General features: G+C 42.7%; 1 long non-coding RNA gene across 1 annotated transcript in view; it reads left to right on the forward strand.

Moving 5' to 3' along the window:
* The window catches only part of LOC122456305, a 119,650-nt gene that overhangs the window by 70,949 nt on the left and 25,236 nt on the right, over positions 1-23,465 (forward strand). The window lies entirely within an intron of this gene.

Consider the following 23,465-nt stretch of genomic DNA (forward strand, 5'->3'; position numbering starts at 1 on the left):
TCTAAATTCATCGATTTTTAATCTTCTGCAACAATATTTTACTCCTGGGGGGATTATGTGCTACTACGCATGCACAGAATTTATGTCCCCCATATATTTCTTTGCTTCCCTGCAGAAAAATGAATTTCTGACAGGGAAGTGAAGGGAAGCCAAAAGAGCGGTCGTGTGGCCCTCCCCACCAGTATGTTTTGGATGCCCAAGGCAGCCAGCAAAGAGGTAAATCACTGTGGGGCAGTGGGCAGGACTGGGAAAAACCCGGCTGGTGGCTCCTACCCTGTGCCGGGCTTAGCTGGTAGTTCCCGTTGGGCTGGGGAGGGGAGGACTTCCTCTTCCCCCTGCACGGCATCTGGGGCTGGGTCAGACCCATCCCCAGATTTCTCCCCAAGCTTCAAGAAGATCTGCAAACTACCCCCCTCTTCCTGCACCCATCACTCCTCAGCTGCAGTGGGAGGGATCCCTGTACAGGGAGCTGCTCCTCCATCCTCCTAACCCCATGAATCCAGACTTCCGCTAAGCCTCATCCCCACCTCCGCACTCAGACCCCCCCCACGGATGAGCCCCAATCCACCTGCACCTGGATCACCCCGATGAGCCACCCAGATCCCCACCCTATTGAGGCCCAACCAGCTGCACCTGGATCCCCATACCCTCTATCGCCCTGCACACACCCAGACCACCCCGTTGAGCCCCAACCACCTTCATCTGGACCCCCTGCAGAGTCCCATTACCATTGCACCCAGAACCCCCCACTAAGTCCCTGTGAATCCAGATCCCTCCTGCACTTGGATCCCCCACTGAGTCGTCTGCACCCAGATTGCCCCACAGAGAACCTTCTCAATCCACACCTGGATCCCTCCATACTAAGTCCCCACACACTAAGCCTTGCTGAGCCTGCCTGTCCGTATCTGGTCCACCTGGCATGGAGGGGCTGGGCCTTGGGGTGTTTCTGGGGTAGGCTTGGGCCTTGCACTGTGTCAGGGTTGGGTGCAGCCTTACCGTTGAGTCCGTGTCTGGGGGAAACTGCACAGTGATTTCCCACCTCTGTGCAGCCAGTGGCCTGTGCTCCCTAATGCCATGCTGAAGCTTCCACATTTATTTGACAAATACAATTTTCAGAATTTTAAAATATTGTGTGCAGAATTTTTAATTTTTTGGTGCAGGATGCCCTTGGGAGTAATATTAAATCAGTGGAGTTACCCCAAAGGCCTAGGGGTAAATCAGCAAAAAAATATAGCCCAGACTGTGTGTCAGGAAGTGGAGGTTTTGGTCTTGGGCAATCCAAAGACTCTGGGGTGCTTGAGGGGTTTTGGCTGTTGGGTAGGAGAGAGAAGGTTCTGCCATGGTTCATGGGCCTGGCTTTCAGTGTACTCTCAACCTGGCATGCACAAAACTCTGTAAGCACTTAAACAACAATCCAGGTGCATTAGCACTGGCATACACATGTGGTAGAATATGTAGCCATAGAACCCTTTTGGACAGATAGCTTCAGTGCATGAAAACTGTTAAACATGTGGAAGCTGCTAATGCACCTAAAATATGCATACTTACAATGGATAATGTTTTCTAAAATCAGGAGCTTTGTTTTGCGGGTTGGTCATTGTATGTGGGAATAGACAACCCTGCATCTGAGGGCATGAAAAATTAAATTGTAACAATAAAATAAAGCAGGTAATTTTATTTCATCAGCATTTATCTAAACTAATGGTAGGTGAACTGTTGCAAGTCTTCCCCCCCACCCCCCTTCCTTTAAGAAGCACCACTAGGGGGAAATGGTGCTTAGACTTCTGAAGAGCTCATAAGTAGACAGCTGTCCCTGTGTACCTGCATATACATAAAAGCTCCTATTTACACAGAGCAAGCACAAGCTCCCTCCTTCTCCTTGTCTGTCAAATGACCAGCCTCTCTTCAAATCCCCTCTTAAAATATTTCTTTGGTGAAATTTACCAATGTTAATTTACCAAGAAAAGAAATACCTCTCTCTGAACCCTATACAGCTTTGAGTCTAGATCCTTTTCTGGTTATTGAGTGCTTTGTGTTGTATTTAGAATGTAAGCTCCTAAGGGGTGGGACTGTCTGCCTCTGTTTTGTACAGAATTGGGTATGCTCTATTAAGAACTAATAATGTCAACTGTCAACAAAATAAATTGCATAAATGGACCGATTGAAATGCAAACACACAGTGCCAGAAGTATGCAAAGTGTTTTACAGAGAAGTAAGAAAATACTGTATTTATCCTAAAGGGCTCCAACCGAATACACAATGCTCAAACAACAGATATGGGGATGAAAAATAAAGCAGGTGATGCAGCAGTGAGATTGAGCCTGTGTTCCATGTTTTAGGGATAATTGTACATAGAAACCATCTATTGAGGATATTTGTGTGACCTTTGTGCATCTACATGTTGTATCTTCAGGAGGTATTGGAAGGAATGTGTCTGTGGGGGAGGGAGCAATATACTGAGTGAGAGAAAAAACAACAAGGAGTCCTTGTGGCACCTTAGAGACTAACAAATTTATTTGGGCTTAAGCTTTCGTGGGCTAAAACCACTTCATCAGATGCATGGAGTGGAAAATACAGTAGAGATATAAATACACAGCGTGTGAAAAGATGGAGTTGTCTTACCAAGTGGGGGGTCAGTGCTAATGAGCCAATTCAATTAAGGTGGAAATGGGCTATTGAGAGCTCATTCTTGATCTTCCCCTGTTTGCTGTGTAGGATGTTGATCAGGTGGTTCTGCAGTTTGAGTGTGTGTGGTACAATCTCTCACCATAGTCTGTGTAGTATGTTGATTGTAATGGATATTTTACCTTCAGTCCTTTTGGTATGATGTCCATCTGTTTGCATTTGGAAAGGAAGATGATGTCTGTCTGTATCTGCATGAGTTTTTTCATGAAGTTAATGGATTTCCACTTCATACAGCTAAATTCAGTGTCTTCCATGGTGACAGGTTTCAGAGTGGTAGCCATGTTAGTCTATATCAGCCAAAACAACGGGTAGTCCTCATGGCACCTTAGAGACTAACAAATTTATTTGGGCATAAGTTTTTGTGAATTGGCTCATTAGCACTGACTCCCCACTTGGTAAGGCAACTTTCATCTTTTCATATGCTTTGTATTTATACCTCTCTACTATATTTTCCACTCCATGCATCTGATGAAGTGGGTTTTAGCCCACCGAGCTTATGCCTAAATAAATTTGTTAGTCTTTAAGGTGCAAAAGGACTCCTTGTTGTGTTTCCTGATACAGACTAACATAGCTACCACTCTGAAACCTGAGTCAGTTCTGGTGTCGGGAGCTGTCAGGAAGGTGGAGCACAAATTAGATGACCGCAGTAGTAGAGAGTTGTTTGCTCTTGCTGATTTCTGCTCCACTTCTTCATCCCGCTTGCCCCAAGTCAAAGATTTGTGCAGGATTTGCTAGGGAAGACCAAGGAGCTCGTATTAGATGTAGTGGGTCAGAGGAAAGCACAAGGAAAGCGATGATGGCGAGGGAAAGGGTAGTGGACAGAGAAAGATGGCATGGCTGGGGCATCTGTACACTTCAGTGATCCCTAGCTGTAGCAATAGCTATTAGCAGCTGTTGTTAACCTATGCCTGGGACCAGAGCAGCACGTGGATGCTCGATAAGGGTCCCCGCTCCTCAGCTGTGCCATGCACTTGACTGCAGCTGGGGATTTGGTAGATAGGATCCTACACCTTACAGCTCTCCCATCTCTTCCACTTCTGGTTTCTGTGCTGCCTATTTTATATAACCATTTGCCTACTTATTTGTTAGTCTCTAAGGTGCCACAAGTACTCCTTTTCTTTTTTGCGAATACAGACTAACACGGCTGCTACTCTGAAACTCATTTGCCTACTGTATTCTAAATGACCATAAATCTTCAGGGGGAGATGTGATAGCTGATAACATTCTCACCTCACAGAATTGCAGTGTTCTCATCTACCCTTAGCAACGTGTCTGCTACACTGCAAGTTAGGATGACAGGACATATAGATATTGCATGCTGAAGCATGTGTTAGCTGCAAATTTACAACCATGGCTTTCTACTTATACATTCTGCATAAAGTCTGCCCTGTGGCTAGAGGGATGGCAACTAACCATTTCTCAACACAAATTATTTATGAATTGCTATGTAAAACTCAGTCTTCTACAGTTACTTAACTTGGAGAGGAAAACCCACTACTGCAGCTTGTTTATTTCTCTGTGATTTATGTGAAAATGTATTTTCTACCAGGAATTCCACCTCAGACCTGTGAACAGTTTCTATTTCTGCCTGACCGTTCCCCTGTAAATTGCTGAAAACTATGGGAGTCAGCAGTGACAGGCCAGGCAGCAGTAGCTTTTTGCTTCACTGATGTGTATCTATGTTTATACTAACTGAAGCTGGCACTTTTATCTATCTAGCCATGGTCTAAAATAAAACAATTATCACTGTGTGCATTAATGATGAAATGTAGTCTGGTTTCTATGGTAACATGAGTGACAATTTAGAATGTATCTAGAAGTAGAATATAACTACTTCTATTTAGTTGTGGCATTCATACAGGGAGCAGCAATTCGGACAAAACACTGTGCAAATCATATAAAGGTTGGTGTACATAACTGACAAACGAAAGATTAAAGCAAGCCGTGCTTCACTGGGAACAAAACCACACAAAATGAATTCAGGATGGAGTATTAACCTCTATTTTAAATCGGAAGACTTGTCACATTTTACTGTTTTGAAACCTAATTTTTAAATGCAAATAGTTTTTTGTTTTTTTTATTGGTGGGTTTAAAAAAGGGGGTGGGGAAATCAGCATGTGAGTTATGTCCAAATGTTTAACATTTAAGAACATAAGAATGGCCATATTGGGTCAGACCAATGGTCTGTCTAGTCCAGTATTCTGTCTTCTGACAGTGGCCAATGCCAGATGCTTTCGAGGGAATTAACAGGGCAATTATCATCCACTACCAGCTTCTGGCAGTTAGAGACTTAGGGCACCCAGAGCACTGAGTTGCATCCCTGACCATTTTGGCGAATAGCCGTAACAAAAACCCATCATTTTGTGTGTATAATTTTGGAAAACATAATCCCATATGCATTAGGTTGCATTTAAAAACACTGTATTTCATCTGCCATTTTGTTGCCTTGCGTAGCTGATACGATCTGAAGTACCATGTAAAACACAGGCTGTATCCTGAAATGAACTCAGAACCTGCTGAGCATCTGTAACTGCTCTACTCCTTCTGAAGCTAGGGATGATCAGTACTCTCTTACGGAAGAGTTTCTTACAACAGAGGAGAAACCATGAGAATTCAAGAGAAATGTAATAGGGAACAATGCATATTACTCTGAGAATTGTATACCTGATAGAGAATTCCATAGTCTTGATTAAAAATTCTATAAAGGTTATTTTCTATTTAATTTTATAGGACTTTTACCATGAATAAGGAGCAGGTGGCTTCTATTTGTGTTCAAGTGACTGTGTAGTCCAGGTTTTCCTTATCAGCCATTTTACTTCCCTAAGAGTTCAAAAGTGTGTCACTCCCTTGACCGAACCAAAAATCTCTTCTAATGCATGTTCCTACAGGAAGTGCTGGAACTGAGCTCAGATCTGCCATAGGCTGGGGTCTGTGCAATATCCCTTCATGGCCTTTGTGGTTTCGTGGAAGCAGAGCAGTTCCATTGCATTTTGGTTCCTTCCATGAACTCAGAGGAAACCAGATAAACTATTTGACCCTGACTCTATACTAAAACTCCTTGTCCAATTTATTGGATACTGTTACTATCTAAGTATAGTAGTTAATGTTTATCTTGGATTTCTAGGATTATTTATTGATGCTAGGTGGTGGTCATTGGTAATTGTAACCCTTATTTTTAGGACATGTAAAGCTTTTTAGTGCTGGTTCTTTTTATTTAAATTTAAAAGCTACTTTCAAAACTTATTCACTGCCTCAGATCACATTCTGGAGCTAATCTGCTAAATGTTAGTTTAAAATTTGACCCTTTGAGACATTTTAACGTGTCTTTTACAGCTCAAATTTAAGTGCAGTTTTTCCTCAGAGACAAATGTTTTTTATTGGTTAAGGCTTTGAATGCCAAACTTAAGCATAGGGTATGTTTCTACAGTTAAGCTATAACACCATTGTAAGCGCAATAGAATTACATCTTGCAATTGAAAATTACAAATAGTTCCATTTTAGGCTACTTTGGAAACATTTTGTCCAAAGAATGATAGCTTCAAGTAATGTTATCATCACTCTTAATTGGACTCAGCTGAGTTAGCAGAAAAGTTGGGCAACAGTAAACAGACGAATAGTATCACTATAATATCTGGATATATGTATTAAACACATTGTAAATCATGTAAAAAAATCTTGTAATTAATGGACTAGAATAGGGGTTCTCAACTAGGGATATACAAACCCCTAGGGGTATGCAGAGGTCTTTCAGGGAGTACATCAACTCATCTAGATATTTGCCTAGTTTTACAACAGGCTACATAAAAAGCACTAGCAAAGTCAATACAAACTAAAATTTCACACAGACAATGACTAGTTTATACTGCTCTGAATTCTATACACTGAAATGTAAGTACAATAATTATTTTCCAATTGATTTATTTTATAATTATATGGTAAAAATGAGAAAATAAGCAATTTTTCAGCAATAGTGTGATGTGACGCTTTTGTATTTTTGTCTGATTTTGTAAACAAGTATTTTTTAAGTGAGGTGAAACTTGGGGGTACGCAAGACAAATCAGACTCCTGAAAGGGGTACAGTAGTCTGGAAAGGTTGAGAACAAATGGGCTAGTTGACACAGGGGTGAATTATGGGATAATACACCAATCACAGGAGTAACGGGAAACTACTCATGCACAAAAAGCTACAGGAGCAGTATGGAAAACACTTTGTTTGTGTAAGAAGAGTGGCACTTCAAACCCATCTAGTCCAGCCCTCTACTGACTGTTTAAAGAAAAGACAGGGAGGAGAGGGATGAAGACTAGGAAGAGAAGAGGAGGATTGGATCAATCCATTATATAACACAAAATAACTCTTCATACTGGGGATGGGTTTGTCACTTGATTGGATCTAATGGCCAAAGACTGTTGAAATCTGATTACACAAACTACCCAAGCTTCATTCTGGTCTGGCAGGTCTCAAACTCTAGTCTGTGCTGCAATTGTGTGCTTTCCTTGTGGTTTGCAAGATCAGACATTTTGAGGACGCAAGTAGTTATGGAATGATTCAAAAAATGATCTGTGCATGGAATGGCGAAAGTTAGAGAACCACTGGTTTATGGTGGAACTCTTTTTTTTTTTTTTTTTTTCTAGAGGATGTTATGAAGGCCAAGATACTAACAGAATAATTCATGGAGGATAGGTCCATCAGTGGCTGTTAGCCAGGATGGGTAGGGATGGCGTCCCTAGCCTCTGTTTGCCAGAAGCTGAGAATGGGTGATGGGATGGATCACTTGATGGTTACCTGTTCTGTTCATTCCCTCTGAAACACCTGGCATTGGCCACTGTCAGAAGACAGGATACTGGCTAGATGGCCATTCTTATGGTGTCCCCAGAATCACAAAATAGGATAATATTTCCATATGTTTGACCCGTAGAATTGGCTGCTTGATCTTGGAAATGAAATGAAAAAAGGTGCTATGGAACAGAGGGAGGATCATGAAAATGAAGAGTGAAGGATAAAATAAGCAGCAAGCATCTGTTATGAATCTTATAAATACTAACTAAACAAAACTACAAATGAATAAGAGAAATGTATCCTTGAAAGAATTTACTAGATTAAATACAAAAATAAAAAAATTCATTACTGAATACGCAGTGCTTCTAAGATGTTTGAGCCAGATGGTTTTATACAGAAAACAGTGTAGAATCATTCTTATTATTAAAATCAAGTGGATTCAAATCAAACATATCGCCACACCCAATAGGGTATTCTCACACTGAGATATGGTACTTGGTATTTAACTGTGGACTGAAAAAGGTAGCAAGCTGGATAGGTGAAAAGATAGGGATGGGTAATTTCCACAATTACTTTTTGTTATGAAGGCAAAATTAATATGCAGAAATTAATAGTCCTTACCCTAATTAGCAAGTATAGGGTCTATTTTCTAAGTGTCTACCCCCTGCCTCTCACCCAGGGCAAGGGTTTTGGATTTTTAATAAATATTCTTCCTTTATGGTGGAAGATTTTAAAGCAAAATTTTTAAAACGTTCATATTCATCCAGACTTGCCCAGGGAAGTGTAATGTAGTTTCAGTCACAGATTTTGCAAGCACTTAAACACATGAGAGAAAATTTAGGCATGTGTTTAAGAGTTTGCAATATATGGCCTAATGCCTTTGCACCAGCCTTGGAGAATAGACCCAGAAGGACTGCAACTGTAGGTTATGATTGGAGCTCCATGCAAGAACACCTGATGTCTGCTGAAGGGATGCTCTGAATTAGTGTATCTGGCAGTTCCCCTAGTCTTGCTGCCACCTCCTCTTGGGGACAAGGGAGCTCTCTTCTAGTATCAGCAGAAACTCTGGGCCAGATTTGTATGCATTATTAATAACCTCTATTAAAAACCATGTAGCTTTGCATGGTGCAGTGGTGGTAATCCTCACAATGCATACAGTTGTCACAAGACAGCTGTATCTTATCTCTTGCTTTACCAAATGCAAAGTGCATGATCCTGTTAACATCAGGGCTTACTGCCAAAATACCATCAACCAAACAAATGACTTTTGTAATGTCATTGATCAACAAGCAAACTGTTACATTGTGACACTTTATACTTCTGCTTAAATACTCCAAGGTTGTTTTTTTTTTCAGTTTCTGTAAGATAGCAAATGTGCGGCTATTATTATTCAAAACCACTTCATAAAGAAACCCCACTGAATAAATTAAACTACCCTTCTCTCCCAGAATTGCTCATGATGACAACTTAAGGGAATCTTTTAATGATGAAAAATACAGGGGGAAAACTAAAAGGATCCTCTTCAAACCAAATGTACAGCCAGAAATGGAAACAAATGACCCAGCTAGAAGTAAAAGCAAAATTAATTGCATCCCATTCTGCTCTGTCAGGTACAACAGTCTGTGAGTCCTGGTCTACACTAGGCATTGAGGTCGAATTTAGCAGCGTTAAATCGATGTAACCCTGCACCCGTCCACATGATGAAGCCCTTTTCTTCGACTTAAAGGGCTCTTAAAATCGATTTCCTTACTCCACCCCCGACAAGGGGATTAGCGCTGAAATCGCTTTTGCTGGGTCGAATTTGGGGTACTGTGGACGTAATTAGATGGTATTGGCCTCCGGGAGCTATCCCAGAGTGCTCCATTGTGACCACTCTGGACAGCACTCTCAACTCGGATGCACTGACCAGGTAGACAGGAAAAGGCCCGCGAACTTTTGAATTTCAATTTCCTGTTTGGCCAGTGTGGCAAGCTGCAGGTGACCATGTAGAGCTCATCAGCAGAGGTGACCATGATGGAGTCCCAGAATCGCAAAAGAGCTCCTGCATGGACCGAATGGGAGGTACGGGATCTGATCACTGTATGGGGAGAGGAATCCGTGCTATCAGAACTACGTTCCAGTTTTCGAAATGCCAAAACATTTGTGAAAATCTCCCAGGGCATGAAGGACAGAGGCCATAACAGGGACCCGAAGCAGTGCCGCGTGAAACTTAAGGAGTTGAGGCAAGCCTACCAGAAAACCAGAGAGGCGAATGGCCGCTCCGGGTCAGAGCCCCAAACATGCCGCTTCTATGATGAGCTGCATGCCATTTTAGGGGGTTCAGCCACCACTACCCCAGCTGTGTTGTTTGACTCCTTCAATGGAGATGGAGGCAGCACGGAAGCAGGTTTCGGGGACAAGGAAGACGATGATGATGATGATGATGAGGTTGTATATAGCTCACAGCAAACAAGCGGAGAAACCGGTTTTCCCGACAGCCAGGAACTGTTTCTCACCCTGGACCTGGAGCCAGTACCCCCCCCGAACCCACCCAAGGCTGCCTCCAGGACCCGCCAGGTGGAGAAGGGACCTCTGGTGAGTGTAACTTTTAAAATACTATAAAAGGTTTAAAAGCCAGCATGTTTAATGATTAATTTGCCCTGGCATTCGTGGCTCTCCTGGATATACTCCCAAAGCCTTTGCAAAAGGTTTCTGGGGAGGGCAGCCCTATTCTATCCACCATGGTAGGACACTTTACCACTCCAGGCCAGTAGCACGTACTCAGGAATCATTGTAGAACAGAGCATTGCAGTGTATGCTTGCTGGCGTTCAAACACCATCCGTTCTTTAGCTCTGTGTTATCCTCAGGAGAGTGATATCATTCATGGTCACCTGGTTGAAATAGGGTGCTTTTCTTAAGGGGACATTCAGAGGTGACCATTCCTGCTGGGCTGTTTGTCTATGTCTGAACAGAAATGTTCCCCGCTGTTAGCCACGCGGTGCGGGGAGGCAAAATGCGACCTTGTAACGAAAGCACATGTGCTATGTATGTAATGTTAACAGCAAGGTTTACCGTGAAGGAGTGTACCCATTGTTGTATAAAATGTGTCTTTTCAAATAGCACTGTCCCTTTTTTTTTTTCTCCACCAGCTGCATGTATTTCAGGGATCACAGGATTTTCTCCCTCCCAGAGGCTAGCGAAGATTAGAAGGCAAAAAAAATGCACTCGCAATGAAATGTTCTCTGAGCTCATGCTGTCCTTCCACACTGACAGAGCACAGACCAATGCATGGAGGCAGACAATGTCAGAGTGCAGGAAAGCACAAAATGACCGAGAGGAGAGGTGGCGGGCTGAAGAGAGGGCTGAAGCTGAAAGGTGGCAGCAGCATGATGAGAGGACGCAGGATTCAATGTTGAGGCTGCTGGAGGATCAAACTAATGTACTCCAGCATATGGTTGAGCTGCAGGAGCACAGACCACCGCTACAGCCCCTGTGTAACCAACCACCCTCCTCCCCAAGTTCCATAACCTCCTCACCCAGACGCCCAAGAATGTGGTGGGGTGGCCTCTGGCCACCCAGCCACTCCACCCCAAAGGATTGCCCAAGTAACAGAAGGCTGGCATTCAATAAGTTTTAAACTTTTAAAGTGCTGTGTGGCCTTGTCCTTCCCTCTTCCACCACCCCTCCTGGGCTGTCTTGGTAATTATCCCCCTATTTGTGTGATGAATTAATAAAGAATGCATGAATGTGAAGCAACAATGACTTTATTGTCTCTGCAAGCGGTGATCGAAGGGAGGTGGGGAGGGTGGTTAGCTTACAGGGAAGTAGAGTGAACCAAGGAGCAGGGGGGTTCATCAAGGAGAAACAGAACTTTCACACTGTAGCCTGGCCAGTCGTGAAACTGGTTTTCAAAGCTTCTCTGAATGTAATGTTATCCTCCTGTGCTCTTTTAACCGCCCTTTTGTCTGGCTGTGCGTAACCAGCAGCCAGGCGATTTGCCTCAACCTCCCACCCCGCCATAAACGTCTCCCCCTTACTCTAACAGATATTGTGGAGCGCACAGCAAGCAGTAATAACAGTGGGAATATTGGTTTCGCTGAGGTCTAACCGAGTGAGTAAACTGCGCCAGCGCGCTTTTAAACGTCCAAATGCACATTCTACCACCATTCTGCACTTGCTCAGCCTGTAGTTGAACAGCTCCTGACTACTCTCCAGGCTGCCTATGTATGGCTTCATGAGCCATGGCATTAAGGGTAGGCTGGGTCCCCAAGGATAACTATAGGCATTTCAACATCCCCAATGGTTATTTTTTGGTCTGGGAATAAAGTCCCTTCCTGCAGCTTTTGAAACAGACCAGAGTTCCTGAAGATGTGAGTGTCCTGTACCTTTCCCGGCCATCCCACATTGATGTAGGTGAAAAGTCCCTTGTGGTCCACCAGGTGCTTGCAGCACTCTTGAAAAGTACCCCTTGCGGTTTATGTACTCGCTGGCTTGGTGCTCCGGTGCCAAGATAGGGATATGGGTTCCGTCTATGGCCCCACCACAGTTAGGGAATCCCATTGCAGCAAAGCCATCCACTATGACCTGCACATTTCCCAGGGTCACTACCCTTGATATCAGCAGATCTTTGATTGCGTTGGCTACTTGCATCACAGCAGCCCCCACAGTAGATTTGCCCACTCCAAATTGATTCCCGACCGGTAGCTGTCTGGCGTTGCAGGCTTCCACAGGGCTATTGCCACTCACTTCTCAACTGTGAGGGCTGTTCTCATCTTGGTATTCATGTGCTTCAGGGCAGGGGAAAGCAAGTCACAAAGTTCCATGAAAGTGCCCTTACGTGTGCTAAAGTTTCACAGCCACTGGGAATCGTCCCAGACCTGCAACACTATGCGGTCCCACGAGTCTGTGCTTGTTTCCCGAGCCCGGAATCGGCGTTCCACCACATGAGCCTGCCCCATTAGCACCGTGATGCCCACATTGCCAGGGCACATGCTTTGAGAAAAGTCTGTGTCCATGTCCTTATCACACTCGTAACCACGCTGACGTCGCCTACTCGCCCGGTTTTGCTTTGCCAGGTTCTGATGCTGCATATACTGCTGGATAATGCATGTGGTGTTTAATGTGGTCCTAATTGCCAAAGTGATCTGAGTGGGCTCCATGCTTGCCGTGGTATGGCATCTGCACAGAAAAAAGTCACAGAACGATTGTCTGCTGTTGCCCTGACGGAGGGAGGGGCAACTGACAACAGGGCTTACAGGGTTGGCTTACAGGGAATTAAAATCAACAAAGGGGGTGGCTTTGTGGGAAACTGAATGGCCGCCTCAAGGATAGAACTCAAAACTGGGTTTAGCAGGCCGTTGATTTCACAGAGGGAGGGAGGGAGGAGAAAATGAATACAAAACAGATCTGGTCTATTTCTTGTTTTGAGCCACTTTATCTATCTTTATACATCTTGCTGGCAGCAGACTGTGCAGTATGACCGCTAGCCATCATTACCTCCTGGGTGCTCGGCAGAAGACGATGCAGTATGACTGCTGCCATCATCTTCTGCTGGCTGCAGAAGACAGTGCACTGCCGGTAGGACTCAATCTCCATGAGCCGAAACAAGGGAAATGACCTGGCTGAGTCACTCCCATGTTTGCCCAGGTGCCTGGTTAAAAGAGCACCCAGGACTACGTCGACGATGGCTACCAGTCATACTGCACTGTCTGCTGCCAAAAGGCAATAAACTGCTGCTGTGTAGCAATGCAGTACCACGTCCGCCAGCACCCAGGAGACATACGGTGATGGTTAGCTGAGCGGGCTCCATGCTTGCCGTCGTATGGTGTCTGCACAGGTAACTCAAGAAAAACGGCACAAAACGATTGCCCTTGCTTTTACGGAGGGAGGGAGGGAATGGGGGCCTGATGATATGTACCCAGAACCACCCCTGACAGTGTGTTAGTCCCATCAGTCACTGGGATTTCTACCCAGAATTCAAATGGGCGGTGGAGACTGCGGGAACTGTGGGATAGCTACCCACAGTGCAAAGCTCCGGAAGTCGGTTGCCTCGGTACTGTGGACACAGTCCGCCGACTACATGCACTTAGAGCATTTGTGTGGGGACACACACACTCAACTGTATAAAAACGCTTTCTACAAAACCGACTTCTATAAATTCGACCTAATTTCATAGTGTAGACATACCCTGAGTAATAGTTATGGTATTTTTAATTCTTCGCCTTTGCCAGCTCCACCCAAAGAATTTAGATCAATGTCCTGAATATTCAGACCAATATCCTTATTTAATCCCTCTCCCAACACAAGTTCATAAACAGCCCCACTGTCAGGTATGAAACCATGCAGAGGGAGAATTTTATATTGTTGGCCTTCAATGCTGAGCAAGTACACCAAATGAATGCTTGAGATGATGGGCCTGTTATCCAAAAGCAAAAAAGACCAAGGACTACATGTAAGACAATATCCATTTACTTCTAAAATGTACATTGAAGAGTACAGATCTATAGTAGGAAACTACTGCACTATGTCTGCCAGTCCCAAATAATATAATATTTTCCTCCCACTGGAGATCACTTTCTCCCAGAGTACAATAGTTTTCCATACAAATGGAAACCTCTGCCAGTGTGTTTTCTTTATGCCTCTTTGAAAGCTGATTTTTCTGTATTTCCTAGTCTGAGGCATCCCACAGAATAAATACAAAATCTATTCACATAGGGTCTAGTATTGCTCTGATTTAGCTGGGGTTTTATTAAATGCAACCCTCTCCTGAATCCTTTTCTTTATCTGTAATCTTGCCTCTTTCGTTCATTTTTGTTAATACATATAATTAAAACAAGGGAAAAGATTATTAAGTGTGTCTAAGGAGAATTCCAAGCAAACCAGTCAAATTAATATCTTAAATTATGTGTGAGAAATGGGGGTGGGGAATTAGAAAGTAACGGTACATTTTCTTTTTATATCCATGTGGGTCATGACTGGATGCACTATGGATGTATGTCACAAATTTCCCTGGTTCATGGCATTTTCTTAAACCTAGTATAAGTAAATTCTGTTTCTGTTAGTAGGTTTAATTTATTTGTGTTTTTGTGTATTCACTGGGAGTTTGCAGAGGGCCAGGATGTGCTGTGTGCACCTATAGGACTGATGGACAAGTCTCTTGTTGAGGACATTTCCCTGCCTCTGTCTTCCCTGGTTTTTGGGTTTTTTTTTTCCTTTTAGCTCTTTCAAGAAGGTAATGGAGACTTTTTCCCAATGCAAAATGAAAGTCTTAAATACCTATTATGTGTTAAGCCCATTTTGTAATTAGCTGGTGGCAAGCTATGAGACTTCCTGTAAATTTTTTTCCCTAGAAGTTTTGACTGGACTTTTTTGTTTGGTTCCACTACTACTGGTCCATGAAATTATGACCTTTCAAAGAATGACTCACTCACATAATATCTGCTGTTTTACTGATCTGTTGTTGTGACATGCTGTTCTAAATTAGAGTTCAATGACAGTATTTTATTGAGAGAGAGAAAATTCACTTTGTGTGCCTCCTCATCGTAGTTTTAAGTGCTTTACCTCTGATTTACAGTTCCTTATTATGCCAGTATTCCTAATCAATCTCCTCAACACCCACAGTATCCTGCCAAGGTTTTATAAGCCTCTTGTATTGTACTCTTCACGCCTGATCCTTTGATTCTACTGCTAAGCACTCTCAACTCCCAGAACTGAAATCCTGGTTTATGTCATGTTGCAGAAAATATGGTTTACAAAGCTTTCCAAAACTGAATTTACTTCTTTGCAGTTGCCAAAGAAATAGCGTTCAGCAGATCCTTATGAGATTCAACAAGACAACCTGGAACTTTTTAACTGAAATTGAATAATAATATTGAATAGACAGCACTTAGAGAAGTTCTGGACCTACCTGTTTCACTTTCTCAGTCACAGATAGCAACAATGTACTTCCAGTTTGACTCGCTTTAGGTCACTGAAAAAACAATAATAAATAACACACAACCTGTCCATTCAGTAACAAGGAATGTGTTGCTTATTGGAACATGAGAATATTTCTCAGATCATAAGGGAGATGGAAACTATAGACTTGAAATCCTGGGCTTCAGTGAGAATAGATTGATAGGTGCAGATAAGAAGCACTTAAAGCTAGAGAAGAAACATCTAATTTACTCAGGCCACAGTGACAACAAATCAGGGCATACACAGGTATTTAAATTGGACCGCTTTTGGAGGGGCATGTTCTGTGATCCCAGCCCCAGTCGTGGCCTGGGGGCAGAGGAACTCTCTCTCCCGACTGATTATTGGAGGGATGCCCCTGCTTATCCCCCCTTGTGCACGCCCCTGCAACAAAAACACTCAAATGGAGTAGTTCTCACTCTGACAGATGCTACAGAAAAATCATTCAACTGGGAACATATTAACCAACACATCATACTGCCAAACCACATTCTTAAAGATGTCAATCATAGAGTGCTGACAGAGGAACGTAGCGATGAGGATAAAGATGAGTTTTACAGTGGTTTCCAAAGTGTGATTGACAGAATGCCTTCAACATGGTTTACTCCTGATGGGTGTCTTTAATGCTTAGTAAGATGTGACAACAAAGGAATGGAAAGAGCAATGGGGAAGCACTGGAAACATCAACCAAAATGGTGAGAGATGCATTGAATTATGCTTGGTGTCCACCTAGTTCTTGCAAATACCCTGTTCCATCACGGAGACATGCAAAATGAAACATGGAATTCATCAAATGGCAAAACAAAAAAATCAGATCGACCACATCTGCATTTACTCGAGATTCAGATCATCTGTCCCAAGACATAAGGGTATATCAAACAGCAAATCTTAGCAGCAACTTTGCATTACTAAACTGAAATTAAAATTGAGAAAGATCAACTTTAAACAAAGTGTGAAAGAAAATCAATCATTATAAAACTGAAAGCAAAAGAGTACTGTGAGAAATTCCAACTTGAGCTAAGGTGCAGATTTGAGGCACTGTCAGAAGTAGAGGAAGGTGAGACCTAGACTGGCCCTGAAGAAAAACAGCCAGTGCTCAGAGTCAGTGTAATTCAACTGCAACAGTTGCAGCTGGATGTCAACATAGACAGAGCAAGAATCGGATAAGCCAAGAGACATGGCATCTCACTGAGGAAAGAAAATTACTGCAAGGAAAACTTCTGAATGCTAAGACAAATTAACTATTGGGAAAGAAAAAGGAGTGGTATAAGAAGGCAGATAAAGCAGTGAAAAGCAAGGAAAGATAAAAAGAGATATATTGAAGACCTAGCAACTGACGCTGAAGCTGCAGCTCTGATAGGAAACCACAGAGCCATTTACCAAGCGATTAAAACCCTCTGTGGATATTTCAAAACAGGACATGGGCCAATAAGAAGTAAAGATGAAAAATGCTTGCAACTGAGGTAGAACCGGAAAACGGATGGGCAGAGCATTTCAAAGAAGTCCTCAATATACTGAAACCCACCTCAGCATCAGATTTTGATGAAACATGAATCTGATTCACTTGACATTAACATCGGTACAGTAGAGATGTCGGAAGTACAGGCTGTAATCAAAAAGCGGAAAAATAAAGCAGCAGGAGATGATCAGATTACAGAAGAAATGCTAAAAGTACTTGAAACCACCTGCATAATGAAATTAACAGAGCTGTTCAATGAAGGTTGAGAAAGATCCCTCCTGACCAGTGTAAACATGGAATCGTTGTCAGAATACCCCCAAAGGGTGGTCTTACTGACTGTAATAACTGGAGAGGAGTTGCATTATTCTCTTATAGAGAAAGCCTCTGCTGTGTGATACTACACAGGATGAAAGAGGCAGTGGATGCAAATCTTAGAGAAGAGGAAACTGGGTTCAAGACCAAGAGATCTTGTGTAGACCTGATACTCACACAAGTACCATCATGGAAGAATGTGTAGAATGGCAAGCCCCCCTCTTCATCAATGCATTGATTTTCAAAAGGTATTTGACAGCCTGCATAGATAGACATTGTGGAATATTCTTTAGTCCTACAGAATCCCAGCTAAAGTCAACAACATGACTGTGTACACTAATGCAAAGTGCTCCGTAAAGGTGAATAGCTAAACAAGCGAATGGTTCAGTATGGACGCTGTGTGAAACAGGGCTGCATTTCATCTCTATTGTTAGAGCCCTGTAAATTTACAGGTATCCACTTTATATCCATTCAGATATCCGTGGACCATTTTTGCGGATAGCAGCTTGGATGCGCGGTGAGGTATGGAACTGTTTTAGAGCCCTGCAGACCCATGGATATCTATGGATATCTGCAGACAATTTTTGCGGATCACGGATTGGATGCGGATACAAATTTTTGTATCTGCGCAGGGCTCTATCATTATGTGGCATTGCCATAGACTGGATAATGAAGACAAACACCAGTAAAGCGTGGGGAGATGGCAAATGCCTAGAACACCGAGACTTCTGATGATATTCCACTACTGAGTGACACCCCTGAAAAGTTACAAATAAAAACAGACAACTTGGCAATAGTAGGACAGGTGGGGCTCAAAGTAGTTTGTGATTAAAAACAAACATCCTTGAAACGCAGACATGGAGCAGTAACATCAAATTAGAAAGTACAACAGTTCATCTAGCTAGGCAGCACCATAGTAACCAACTGAGACCTCAAAAAGGATGTGACATCAAGGACAGGAAAAGCATCCACAGCATTTACTAAATTTAAGAATGCATGGAAATAGTTGATACTCAGCACCAGAACAAAACTGAGAATTTTCAATTCAAACATAATCTTGGTGCTAATATATGGCTGTGAGAGTTGGATTTCTAATGTTCTAAAACATTAGAAAACTAGATGCCTTCAAACATAAGTGCATATGAAAGACTCCAGGCATTGGTTGGAAAAACTTCATCACCAATGAAGAGATCCGAGAAATCAGCAACCAGCATCTCATTTCCTTCCTTCCTTCTGACTCAGAAGGAAGTGCTGGATGTATATGGGACGTGTACTCCAGCTGTCAACACACAAACTTACACAGGAAGCTATCAAGTGGAAACCAACTGGTCTGAGGAAGTGAATGCCCAAGGGAAACCTTAAGAAGAACTCTGTAGGGAGGGAAGAATAGTCAATGTCAACACTGTAGAGCAAATGCAAGCAGAGCAAATGCCAAAGGGGAATGGAAGAGAAGGGTTTCTGCTCTGTGTGCCAAGATTGGCTCAGGGAGGATGTAAAAAAAAAGTGTTTATGGGAGCCCATAGTGTGTTGTACAGATGTTGCGGGCAGTTTTTTAATACCCAGAAAACACAGCCACCTTATTTTCATAGTACACAAACCATATTCCACAGCACTAAAATTTTTCTCATTCTCTCTTTCTACAGCAGATAAAATAAATGCAGGGAGGAAGAGAAAGGACATGTTTTTCAACAGAAGTGAAAATACCACTCTTCAACTTTGTAATTCATGTGGGGTAGAGATGGGCCTGCTTTTTAAAAAATTCTCCTCTCCTTCAGCAATTATACTAGCAAAACTGTATTAGGAGGCAGATTTTCAAAAGAGCTCAGCTCCTATTTAGGCAATGAATACATTTTAAAAATGTATCAGAAGGAGAGCTTGCTGGGTGCTCAGTATTTTTTTTTTTTTTTTTTTTTGTGGTGAGGGAGACTTAGCCACTTCCTCTTTAGTCTAAAAAGGAAGGGGTGGTCTTTGGAAAATCTGATCCCAGAATTTTATGTTCCATCTTATAATGCAAGGTTGAAAAATCTAGGCCTGAAACTGTAAAGCACAAAGTGATCAAGAAAGGGGCTGAAAAACTCTGGTGCAGGGGTAGGCAACCTATGACACGTGTGCCAAAGGCGGCACGCAAGCTGATTTTCAGTGGCACTCACACTGCCTAGGTCCTGGCCACCGATCCAGGGGGCTCTGCATTTTAATTTAATTTTAAATGAAGCTTCTTAAACATTTTAAAAACCTTATCTACTTAATATATAACTAAACTATTGTTGTATGTAAAAGACTTATAGAAAGAGACTTTCTAAAAAACGTTAACATGTATTACTGGCACTCGAAATCGTAAATTAGAGTGAATAAATGAAGACTCGGCACACCACTTCTGAAAGGTTGTCGACCCCTGCTCTAGTGTATTTAGGGCACTTTCCTCCTCTCTTCATACTCAGGCTTGGTGATCTGTCATCTTCCTATTTAATATTTGCATGTATGGTTGTGCGTAGGTACTGCAATGGCCTCAGAATGGTGTGTACTAGTACATATCTTGTAGACTGAGGACTGTATGGTAGGATGCAGTGGATGAAATATTAGCCTCTGACTCTTCTTGTCTCTGTAGATTTTAATAACCTGCTTGACAGTACTTTCACACTACTGTATGTTAACTGATCTATAACTAGAATGACACAGGTAAGATAAAGCCTTGAAACCAGCATATTCCCAAACTGATTTATACTTGTCAATTTAGAATCCAGAATATACCTGATTTATGACTCTTTTTTCTTTTTAGGAGACCTGAGAATTTTCCCTAGTATTTATTTACTTGATTTGATTTTTCTGGTTGCCTATACTACCCCATGGGCCCCAGCTAAAACATAGTTTTGCCAAAGAAAACTTAACACATGGTCATGGTATGGTCAGGACATGAACATACAAATAATAATAAATAGTGTTCCTTTGATGAATCCATTAACCACAATTGCCTGTTAACTAACTCGTCATATCCTCATACTTCCATCTTACCTAGTGGTCTTCAGAAAAGGTAATGTGCCCTGAAAGTTAACAAATCAAAACTGTCTGACGACGTGGGTGAGAGGGTGAGAGTTCAAAGCTGAAGACTGATGATGGAGAATACCTGCTAGCCTATCCTTCTATCTTAGACCAATGGGACTGTAGCTCAAATGACTCCACTGACTATAGCCGCAGTTGTATAGTGTGGGGAGAGGTTATCTTTAGAAGACATTATCCAAACTACTGTTTTCTCATTTCAAAGTCCAAACACATTTTAATTAGGGTATGTTTTAAAATAGAAGGAAACTTCCACAGAAAGGATAGCATACATCAGTGTGTAAGAAAAGCCTGTGTTTTTATGGTTTGCCACAAAATTTTGTGCAACACAAAATAGCCTATAATTCTTACATGAAACACAAGGAGATGTTTTATTATTGGGTTTGAATAGAGAGGTTATTTTTAATAAATTGGACTTAATCTTCTTGTCTAAGTGATAAAGTTAATTGGATAACGCTCCAGGCTATCTCAGTAGAGATCACATCTTTATAAGGCCCTTTCAATGATACAGAAATAACTATGATTAACATGGTGGTTGCCAACTGTATTTAGAACACTGTGGGTTTTATAGCCTGTGTGAGTGGAAAAAGGCATGTTATAAAGTTAAAGAAACTTGTTTTAGTCTAGGTATCTGTCCTGGTGGTAGGAAAAAAGGTTGGGCCACAACTGTTTAACCTTGGTTATTTTTGCAGTGTGTGTATAGGGCCTAAAGATTATTCTTTTTCTTCCTTGGTGTGTTTAACATGTGAAATGTTGGATTGTATATCTACCACTTCTAACAGCGAGGTCTATTCTGACAGGGTGACCGGGCCTAACAGTGTGGTCTCTTAAACTGTGGAATAGACTTCCCAAGAAAAAATGACTAACATGACTGTCAACAGGATAATTATCACCCCAAACTTGATTGCTTGATCCATTTAAAACCAGGCTGGAGAATATACTGAAAGGAACAGTGCTGCATTAACAGGCATATCAGTAAGTTGACCTAACAACTTTTAACATCTATTAGACTACAATATATCTATTACAATGACTGTTGTATTCTGAGCTGTTGACATTCAACCATCATCATTCATTAAAGTAATGATGCAAATTTAGTGACCTTTTGTAGCTCCTGAGTGACTACTCCAAGAATCTGAGGTTATTCTGTCAACAGGGCTAACTAAAGAAGCTTATTTTTCATTCCGAATAAGTATCAGAACCAATAATTATGTATGCCACAACTCCTCCCCACCCACAGAATTCTACATAATTTTTAAAGCTCACAGTTTATATTCTTGTTCTGTCCCATTTCAACAGCCACTCATAGGACAGCTGCCAAACTGTGTTCTAACATCACAGATCTGTATGGCAGTTGCCACAAAAATGTTGCTTTGCTAATTTCCTCTTGGATCAGTAGCATCAAGAAGACTGCTAGAGGAGTCTGACCTCTTCTCTGTTCCCAGGCCAAAATAGTGTTATAATGGAGCTAAGTTGAGAGTATATATCAGACTTTTAGGGCAACATACATTATAAGAAAGTTTATTTCCCAAACCAATTATTTTACCCCTGGAAATTCATCATTAAGGTTAAACTTAAAAGAAATCCAAACATGTTAAGCTACAGAAATGCAGTTAGGGCATCTAAACAACCTTTTCTGTAATGATGCCGTGCAATAACCAAGTGATTGAGACATTCTAATGCGGGGTGGGCAAACTTTTTGGCCCGAGGGCCACATCGGGGTGCAAAACTGTATGGAGGGCCAGGCAAGGAAGGCTCTGCCTCCACAAACAGCCTGGCCCCCGCCTCCTATCCGCCCCCTCGCACTTCCCACCCTCCTCAGAACCTCCCTCGCATTTTCCCCCCCCCCGCTCCTTGTCCCCTGACCGCCCCCTCCCAAGACCCCACCCCTAACCATCCCCGGGACTTTACCCCCCATCCCCTGACTGCCCCCGCCCCAGAACCTCTGCCCCATCCAACTGCCCCCTGTTCCCCGTCCCCTGACCGCCCCCTCCCGGGACCCCCGCCGCCCCAACCGTCCCTCTTGGAACCCACCCCCTATCCAACTGCTCCCTGACTGCCCCCCAGGACCTCCTGTCCCTTATCCAACCCCCCTGTCCCCTTACCATGCTGCTCAGAGCAGCATGTCTGAGAGCCGCGCCGGAGCCAGACACGCTGACACGCTGCCCCGCATGAGTGCCCAGCCCCGCTGCCCAGAGCACTGCCTACGTGGCAGTGGGGGAGCGGCCGGGGGCTAGTCTCCCAGGCCAGGAGCTCCTGGGCTGGGCAGGATGGTCCCACGCGCCGGAATTGGCCCACAGGCATTGTTTACCCACCTCTGTTTTTGTGTTTGTGGTGCCAGATTAGAGGAAATTTAGTTTTAAAGAGACACTAGATTTTTTTGTTTTCCCCACTCGTTGTGTCACTACATGACAGAGTTAAGGTTGCTTGCATGCTCTAACTGTGCATTTCCATGCCTTAGCATGAACGTAGGTGGGAGCAGATGGAGCGCACACACACGGAGATGGAGTTCCCATTCTGGTATGCTGACTTTCCCTGCATATCTATGGTTCCTGCCTCTGGTTTCCACAGCAAAGAGACACACCATCCCCTCTTATACTTTAGTTAGAGTTAGCAACAAGTACCTGCCACTTTAACTTAGCAGTAATTACCCTGCATCTTTATACAGGATTCAGGCATCTGACATCAGGATAGCTCAACAAATGCCCTGTGTCTCTCTACAAGATTGTTAAGGCAGCCACATTGTTACAATGGGACAGTTAGGGACAGTTCTAAGTTAAAAGTCTTTGTGAAGTTGGGTGCAACAAATTTAAAATCTGAGTGAATCACTGATATTTATTTACTAAGATAAAAATTTACCAAGTAGTTGCCTTCCTGAATAATATACACTGGGTGCCTGGAGAGCTTCAAATTTGAACACTAAAGCTTTCATTCTAGGAACAACAGTAATTCAAAAAAGCTTACTATTCAGGATTTACACCTGCAGTGTACAGCCATAACATCTGGTGCACAGATACACAAATAAACTTGAATTTTTTGGCTTAAATTGCTACGTTCAGTTCCCTCACAGGGGAAAAAAAAAAGAGAGAGAGAGAAGGAGAGACAGGACAGAGTGATAGGTGAAGGCATTTCTAATGCATGCTCCTCTGCCATTTGTCAGCCAGGATGATAGCAAGTTGTGTATTTGTATGGCAGAGATAACTGATATATTATAATGGTCTGATCAAGACTTTTTTATCTAAAAC

Source organism: Dermochelys coriacea, chromosome 12 (genome assembly GCF_009764565.3).
Source record: "Dermochelys coriacea isolate rDerCor1 chromosome 12, rDerCor1.pri.v4, whole genome shotgun sequence".
NCBI lineage: Eukaryota > Metazoa > Chordata > Testudines > Dermochelyidae > Dermochelys > Dermochelys coriacea.